This window comes from Phascolarctos cinereus, unplaced genomic scaffold (genome assembly GCF_003287225.1).
Source record: "Phascolarctos cinereus isolate Bilbo 61053 unplaced genomic scaffold, phaCin_HiC Scaffold_5;HRSCAF=322, whole genome shotgun sequence".
NCBI lineage: Eukaryota > Metazoa > Chordata > Mammalia > Diprotodontia > Phascolarctidae > Phascolarctos > Phascolarctos cinereus.
In genome coordinates this window covers 408,254,325-408,261,867 of record NW_027555958.1, presented here as the reverse complement: position 1 = coordinate 408,261,867, position 7,543 = coordinate 408,254,325, and positions in this window count along the sequence as shown.

Sequence of the window (7,543 nt, the reverse complement as noted above, 5' to 3'; positions counted from 1 at the left end):
GAGAAGAGGAATCATTGAGAGAGGGAGGGGCTGGGAATTACTGATCAAAGAAGTTTGCTGAAGTTGGGGATGGACTGGAATGCAGCCAAAGATGACCAAAGAAGAAAAAAGGATGTATCAGCCCAAGGGAGCTGTCAAAGAGACGCAAAGTGGGGAGGAAGGAACTGAGAAGACAGAGCAAAGAGGTTGTTGTTCAGTTGTGTCCAACTCTTCATGATTCCACGGACCATCCTGTCCATGGGGTGTTCTTGGCAAAGATTCTGGAGTGGTTTTGCCATTTCCTCCTCCAATAGATTAAGGCTTACTGTTCATCCTACATTACTGACATCACAGAACACTATTTTGACTTCTGTGTGAATTGGAATTAAGTGAGGCAGAGTTGCACAAAGCCATCAACCTCACTTCCTGAGTCATCAGAGTCCAGTGGCAAAACCAAAGTCAGGACAATGAGCAATGGCCTGGGATGTAGTAGATGACCCTGGTGTCTTCTATGTCTGACCAAGCTCTAAGCCCATCATACTGGACACGTAGTAGATGCTTACTAAATGTTTACTGACTGACTGATCTTCCAGTTTTAAATCTATGAAGGTAAGTGTCCTGTCTGGGCTCTAACAAAGCTAGTGTCAGAAGCAGGATTTGAACCGAGGTCTTCCTGACTCCAGCCAGCACTCTGTTCACCATGACAATTAAAGGTTAAGTGATTTACATGGGGCTACACAGCTAGTAAGTACCTGAGGCCAGATCTGAACTCAAGTCTTCCTGACTCCAGGTCCACTGAACCACTTACCGACCTCAGGGGGTGAAGTGAGGTCATGAAGAGGAAAGGAAAAAGTGAAAAGGGGAAAGTAGAGAGAATCTAAAGAAAGCAAGAGCATCTTAGAGTTGGAAGGGATCTCAAAGGGCCGTTTAATCTATGTTCTTCTTTCTCCCAGGTTTATACCGTGTCAGTACACACTAGAAAGTTCAGTGACCAAACTCTCAGACTCTTGGACTCAGAGGCATTCACAAGGAAACTCCTCAGACTGGTGTTGCCCAAGAAATTTCCCTTCTTTTGCTAGAAAGCTAGATTCTGAGATCACATTGCCTAAGAAATTAAAAGTCTTCTTCCTCTACACAGTTTAGGGTTTAGGACTAGTGTTCTTAAACTCTCCTGAATATGTTGACTACTGCCATGTGCTTTTTCTGTGACACCATTTCTGCTCATGGTGGCTCAGGAGAGGAGAAATCTCCTCCTCAATCCCATCCCTCACCCCCAAGAGCAAAGTCTGCTCTGCTGTGTTCCAGTTTGGAAATCCAAAGGAAAGAGGAAAACCTTTGATTAGTTCATTTTTATATACCACAATTGGATACTCTTCTCAAATATCTAATCCAGAGGAAGCAAGTCACTTAGCTGTTTGCCTCAATTTCTCATCTGTAAAATGAACTGGAGAAGGAAATGTCAAACCACTCCAGTATCTTTGCTAAGAAAACCCCAAATGGGGTCAGGAAGAGTCAGACATGACTGAACAACAACAACAAATTTTAAAACTATAGACACGGACAGCACAAGTTTGGACAAATATACATCACCTTCTTCATAGGAACAGATGCTCCTCTGAGCATCTACCTAACATATAGGAATCACTCGACTGGTCCCTCAGGGCCCAGAGTCCTGTCCAAGCATTGTGATTGGTTTGGGGTTCACTTCTGGGGAAATCTGACCTCTAATTAAGGGGATTAACCCCACCCCCCCATTCTCACACTCTTCAGCTCATTAAGTCCTCCACTGTGGCATCAGATTTATGCCTTAAGGTGTGACTCTAATATAGAGTCCCTAAAGAGAATAGTCCCGAGATATTCAATGTACAAACATGAATCAGATATGGGACAAACATACATCAGATGTGGGATAGGTAGTCTATTCCTACACAGAAAGAAATGCTATACCTAGAGGGGAGAAATTGCATATGTATTAACAGAATTATTTAAACAGAAGTCAGTGACTCAAGTTATAACTACTTTTACAGTCTGCTGGAAAGTTGGTAGCTAAACCTCATAAACATTAATCATATGTGTGTCCTCAGACTCCAATGAACAATGAGCATAGCACACACAAAAAAACTAAATATAATAAAACCTGTAGACTAGTAGTGTTTATTGCTTGTTCCAAAAGAATCAGAAAGCAGCTTCTCAGCACAAAAGTTTTTCTTCCAGCCTTAATTTCATGTATTTCCACCCAGATTTTCAAATTTCCTGAGGAAGATGATGTGCCCCAGGCAGATAGAAAACCTAGTTGTGAAAGACATAATTCAAAATGGGGCAGCACACCAGAAGTTTAAGTTTCTTGTAACTTGTGCCTCTTTTATATGCTTTGTACATAGTAGACATTTGTCTTATTGAATGAAATAGTCACCATTAAACAGCTGCCTGTATGTCAAGTTACTTCATTGTGAGGCAGTGTGGCATAAGAGATAGAACCCACGGAATTATTGTCAGGAAGACCCGGTTTGAATCCTGCCTCAGATACTGGCTATGTGACCCTGAGTCATTTAACTTCATCTACAAAATAACCATATCCTGCACTGCCTACCTCAAGAGGGTTGTCGTGAGGAACAAATGAAGTAATATTTGTAAAATGCTTTACAAACCTCAAAGACATATATATAATTCATATATAACTTATGTTTATTTAATATATGTTCTATATTAATATATAATTATATCAATAATTTATTCTATAATAAATATATTTATTTAAATATATAATTTACATATAAACATGAATTATTATTTTATGGTCCCCATCTGTGGATCAAAGATACATAGTACTATCTAATTTACTGGGCCATTGCAGGAAGGAACTAAATAATGGCATTTGATGCTGTTTACACAATAGAACCCATGATATTCATTTTTTCATTTTTTTAAATGATATTCATTTTTTCTCATCCACAGCACACTCTGTATGACTTCTCTCTGCATATAGGATCTTTCTGAAGAGCAGCTGGTGCACTCCCACTGGGTCTTCAAGGCTCGCCAACTCAAATCTGTCAGAGGCCTGTTCATCATTCTCTTTGGTGTGCATTTGTCTGTGTGTTTCGGGTGAAATCTCCTCAGGTCACTTACAGCCCCAAGTCCCAGCTGGAAAAATGATTACCCATTTAGAGAACTGACCTGTAAGGCTTGATAGGTTCAACATGTGTGGTCCAGGAAATCATCCATAATGCAACCAAACCCAGACACTAACGGTGTCCTCTTGAAGGCCTGTGTAAATAAAACCTGTAGCTTTGTGATTTACATTCTCTGCTTCTCAGTGTCTGGAACAGCATATCCCTTACTAGTATCTAAGCAGCAAGAAGGAAAAATGGCAGGAAGAAACGAAGATATTCTACCGTGCTCATAGCCTCTTCATCGTATTTCTCAGAGAGAGGGAAAGGAACCCATTCCTCCTACAAAGTCAAGGCTACCCAAATGCATTAAGGTTGAAGAATTACAGGAGAATATTTCCTGGAATCACTTGAGATTTTTCTGTGTCTGCTGCACATTCTCTCTCCCCTCAAAAAAACCAAAATTCAGATAGCAAGGAAAGGTAGGCAATGAGGAGACGTTACAAAGCTGGGTAGACTCAGGGGACATGTGAAAGCATCCTCCAGTTATGGTAGCATGAGCTTAAATTCTTAGTCCTGTGAGCACCATTTATAAAGGGGGATCCTTCAAACTATAGCTTGGTAAGCTTGACTTTGATTCCTGGCAAAATTCTAGAACACATTATTAAAAAGATATTTTGCAGACACTTAAAAAGGGAAGCAGTGCTACTTATGAGCCAGCATCAGTTCGTCAAAAAAAAAAAAATTGAGTGATTGAGGAATGGATGAAAAAGTTATTCTATACTAATATAATGTAATTTGACTATACAATAATGAATGCAAAAATAGGAGAAATTTAGAGAAATGTTGAAAGAATCACATAATCTGAGTCTTCAGAATAAAATAAGTAGAACCAAGGGAATAATATAAAAAACAGTCATAAAAAGGTAAATTAAAAGATCGCTAAGTAACTGGAAACACCAATGAAAATGCTGAAGAACAGATAATGAGACATATCTCCCCACTCATGGCAGATGGAGGATTTCTGGGAATGATATATATTATCACATAGGGTCATTGTATTGGATGTGTCTGCCTAATTATTTTTCTTTGTCACAAGGAAAAGTTCAGTCTGGAGAGGGAGTGAGAAATTACTGTGCTCAAAAACAAATAGCATCAATAAAATGTAATTTTTAAAAAGAAAAAAATATCATGCTGGACTAAGCACATTTCCTTTTTTTTTTTTTTTGACAAAGTTACCTGCCTGGTCACCTCCATTAAAAGCCCCACTGCAACGCCTTACGCTAGCATAAAGGTAACTCCAGGTTCTTGAAAGTTGTGCAGGAATGGAGCAAGCTCTAGTAGGTCCTATACAATTTGAAAAGTTTCATGTATGGGTCTGGCAATGAATGAATACAAGAATGAATGCATGAATTGAAAAGCATTTAAAGACTACATGTCTGTCATCCAAAGACCAGAATAGCTAAGGTGGGTTGTAATCATGGAAGCTGCAGGGTGGTCTGCTTGCTGATAGGGCATGCTTGTAAAATTTAAAGATGACACAAAATGTGGAAGAGACCATTAACACATTACAGGATAGAGATACAAAAAAGACCTCAAAAGACTAGAAAATGGGTCAAATCTAATAAGCTGAAATTAAATAGGCATAAATATAAAAGTACTATACTTAGGTTCAAAAATCCAACTTGCACAAGTAGAGAATGGAAGATACTATGTTGTGTATGAACTGGGCTTCCAGGTTTTAGTAGACTGCAAATTCAGTAAGAGTGGTATGAAACATAATAGGCAAAGTGGCCAATTCAATTTTATTCTCCATGAATGAAATATGAGATAATAAACAGAATGTAAAATAATCCTGATGTACCCTGCCTTCATCGGACCACATTTGAAATAGTGCATTCTGTGAGACACATTTAGAGAAGGAAATCAGCTAGCTAGGAATTATTCAGAGTATAATCAGGATGGGAAAAGAACTCAAAATTATGTCATAATGAAAAGACTGGAGAAGAAACAGTAAAACATGACAATTATCTTCAAGTATGTGGGGCGCTGTCACTCAGTAAAGAGATTATATTGGTAAGAAACAAGTGCTTACATCAGAACTGGAATTCTGTGCCAGTAAACTGGGTTTGATTGTAACTCCTCCCTAATGACTTTAATGTAGCTCATGTTTTTCCCCTCATCCAAAGAGTCTTTCTTTCTTTCTGGGACCATCTGAATTTAGCCCAATTCTCTCTCCTAGAGAAATTGTGTCAGCTTACCTAAAATAAAAACCAAGTAAATATCTTTTAAGCACCTCCTATGTATCAGGCACTGTTCAAAGTTCTGGGGATACAAAGAAAGGGGAAAAAAGTTCCTGCTTCAAGGAGCTCACAGTCTAAAGGGAGAGACAACATGAAAACAACTGTGTAGAAACAAAATATATGCATACATATATATATGTGTATGTATGTATATGTATATATATATACACACATTATATATATATATATATATATATGATAAATTAAATTAGAGATTACTTCAGCAGGAAGGCACTGAGATTAAGAAAGACTGAAGAATGTGGGATTTTAGCTAAGACTTGAAGGAAGCCAGGAGGTAGAGATGAGGAGGAAGAGAATTCCATACATGGCAAGCAGTCAGTCAAAATGCTCAGTCAAGAGATGGAGTCTTACTTCAGGAATAGCAAGGAGGACAACGTCATTGGATTACAGAGAATATTGGGGGAGGTGTAAAAATGTAAATAGACTAGAAAGGTGTGTGTGGCAGGGTTCAGTTATGAAGAGCTTTGAATACCAAAGGATTACATATATAATTACTGGATTTTATTGAGTAAGGATGATCAGTATTATAGCTGAGTGGAGGATGAACTGGAGAAGGGAGAGACCTGAGGCAGGGAGGTTATTGGTAGTATAGGCATGAGGTAAAGAGGGACTGAACTAATGGGGTGGCAGCATTATCAGAACAGAGCAGGGAAAGATGTTACAAAGGTAGAAATGACAAAACTTGGCCACAAATTGGATGTGGGGGTGTTGAGAGAGAGAGAGAGGAGTTGAGGATGATACTTTGGTTGCAAGACTGGGTGATTGGGATGTTAGTGGTAGCCTTGACAGTAATAGAGAAGTTAGAAAGAGGGCAGGGTTTGAGGGGAAAGATAACGAGTTCAATTTTGGATATGTCGAGTTTAAGAAGTCTATGAGACATCTAGTTTGAGACGTCCAAAAAGCAAAGATACAAGAATGTAAATCAGAAGAGAGGTTAGAATTGGATGAATAAATGCTGAGAATCATTTGCATAGGGATGACAGTTGAATTCATAGAAGCTGATGAAATCATCAAGCAAAACAGTATAGAGAGAGAAGAGAAGAGGTCCCAAGATAGGGCCTTAGGCGACATTTACAGTTAGTGGGTACAACTTGAATGAAGATCCAGCAAAGGAGATGGAGGAGTGGTCAGACAGGTAGGATGATAACTGTGGGAAAGCGATGTAACAACAAAAAAGAGTATCAGAGAAGAGAGGGACTGATAGCGTTAAAAGCTGTAGAGAGGTCAAGAAGGTTGAGGATTGAGAAAAGGCCATTATTTTTGGCAATTAAGAGATCCTGGGTATATTTGGAGACAGCAGTTTCAGTTGAATGATGAGGGCAGAAGCTAGACTGCAAAGATTTAAGAAGAGAGAAGAAAAGAAGTGGAGGTACATATTGTAGATGGTCTTCTCAAAGAGTTTATTTACAAAAGGGAGAAGAGATATGGGACAAAAACTACTGGGATGAATGGACCAAGTGAAGGTTTTTTTGAGGTTGGGGGAAGACAAGGGCATGTTTGAAGGCAGTGGGGAAGTAGCCAGCAAACAGGGAGAGACTGAAAATCAAATTGATTGAAGATTAAAGATTGAAATTGAGCAGCAAAGCTAAGCTGGTTTTTGTATCCTGGGGTTGGCTGAAGGAGGGAACCCTGACCTTAAGGGGAGGCTTAGTGATGATATAAAATAGCATTGGTTTGGACAACTTTCTCTTAGAGTAGGGATGAGAAAGGGGACACTGCTGCACAAGATGGGATGGAATGGAATCACAGCACTTACAGATTTCCTCCAGCTCTGTTCAAAAGCATCTGAGTAGGAGTGAAGGCAGAGGATGATGGGAGTAATCCAAGGCTGAGGTTTGGCAAGGCAAAGTCTTCAACAAGATATAGGGGCAAAGGATTCAAGAGGACAGTGTAGAGCGGAACTATTCAACAAGAAGTCAAGATGGAAAAGGAGTGTGTAAATCTGAACTAGGAAACTGGGTCTATGAAAAAACTTGAGAGCTATGTGCTAAATAGGCAATAGTACCTGTTTGCACTACCATCTGCTGCCTGGAAGGTGGAAACTCTTCAGAGCCCAGCCAAGGGAACAGAACAGAAGAAACTTCAGCAAATCCTAAACTAGAAATTTCTTCCAAGTCTGGAAAAACACAGCAC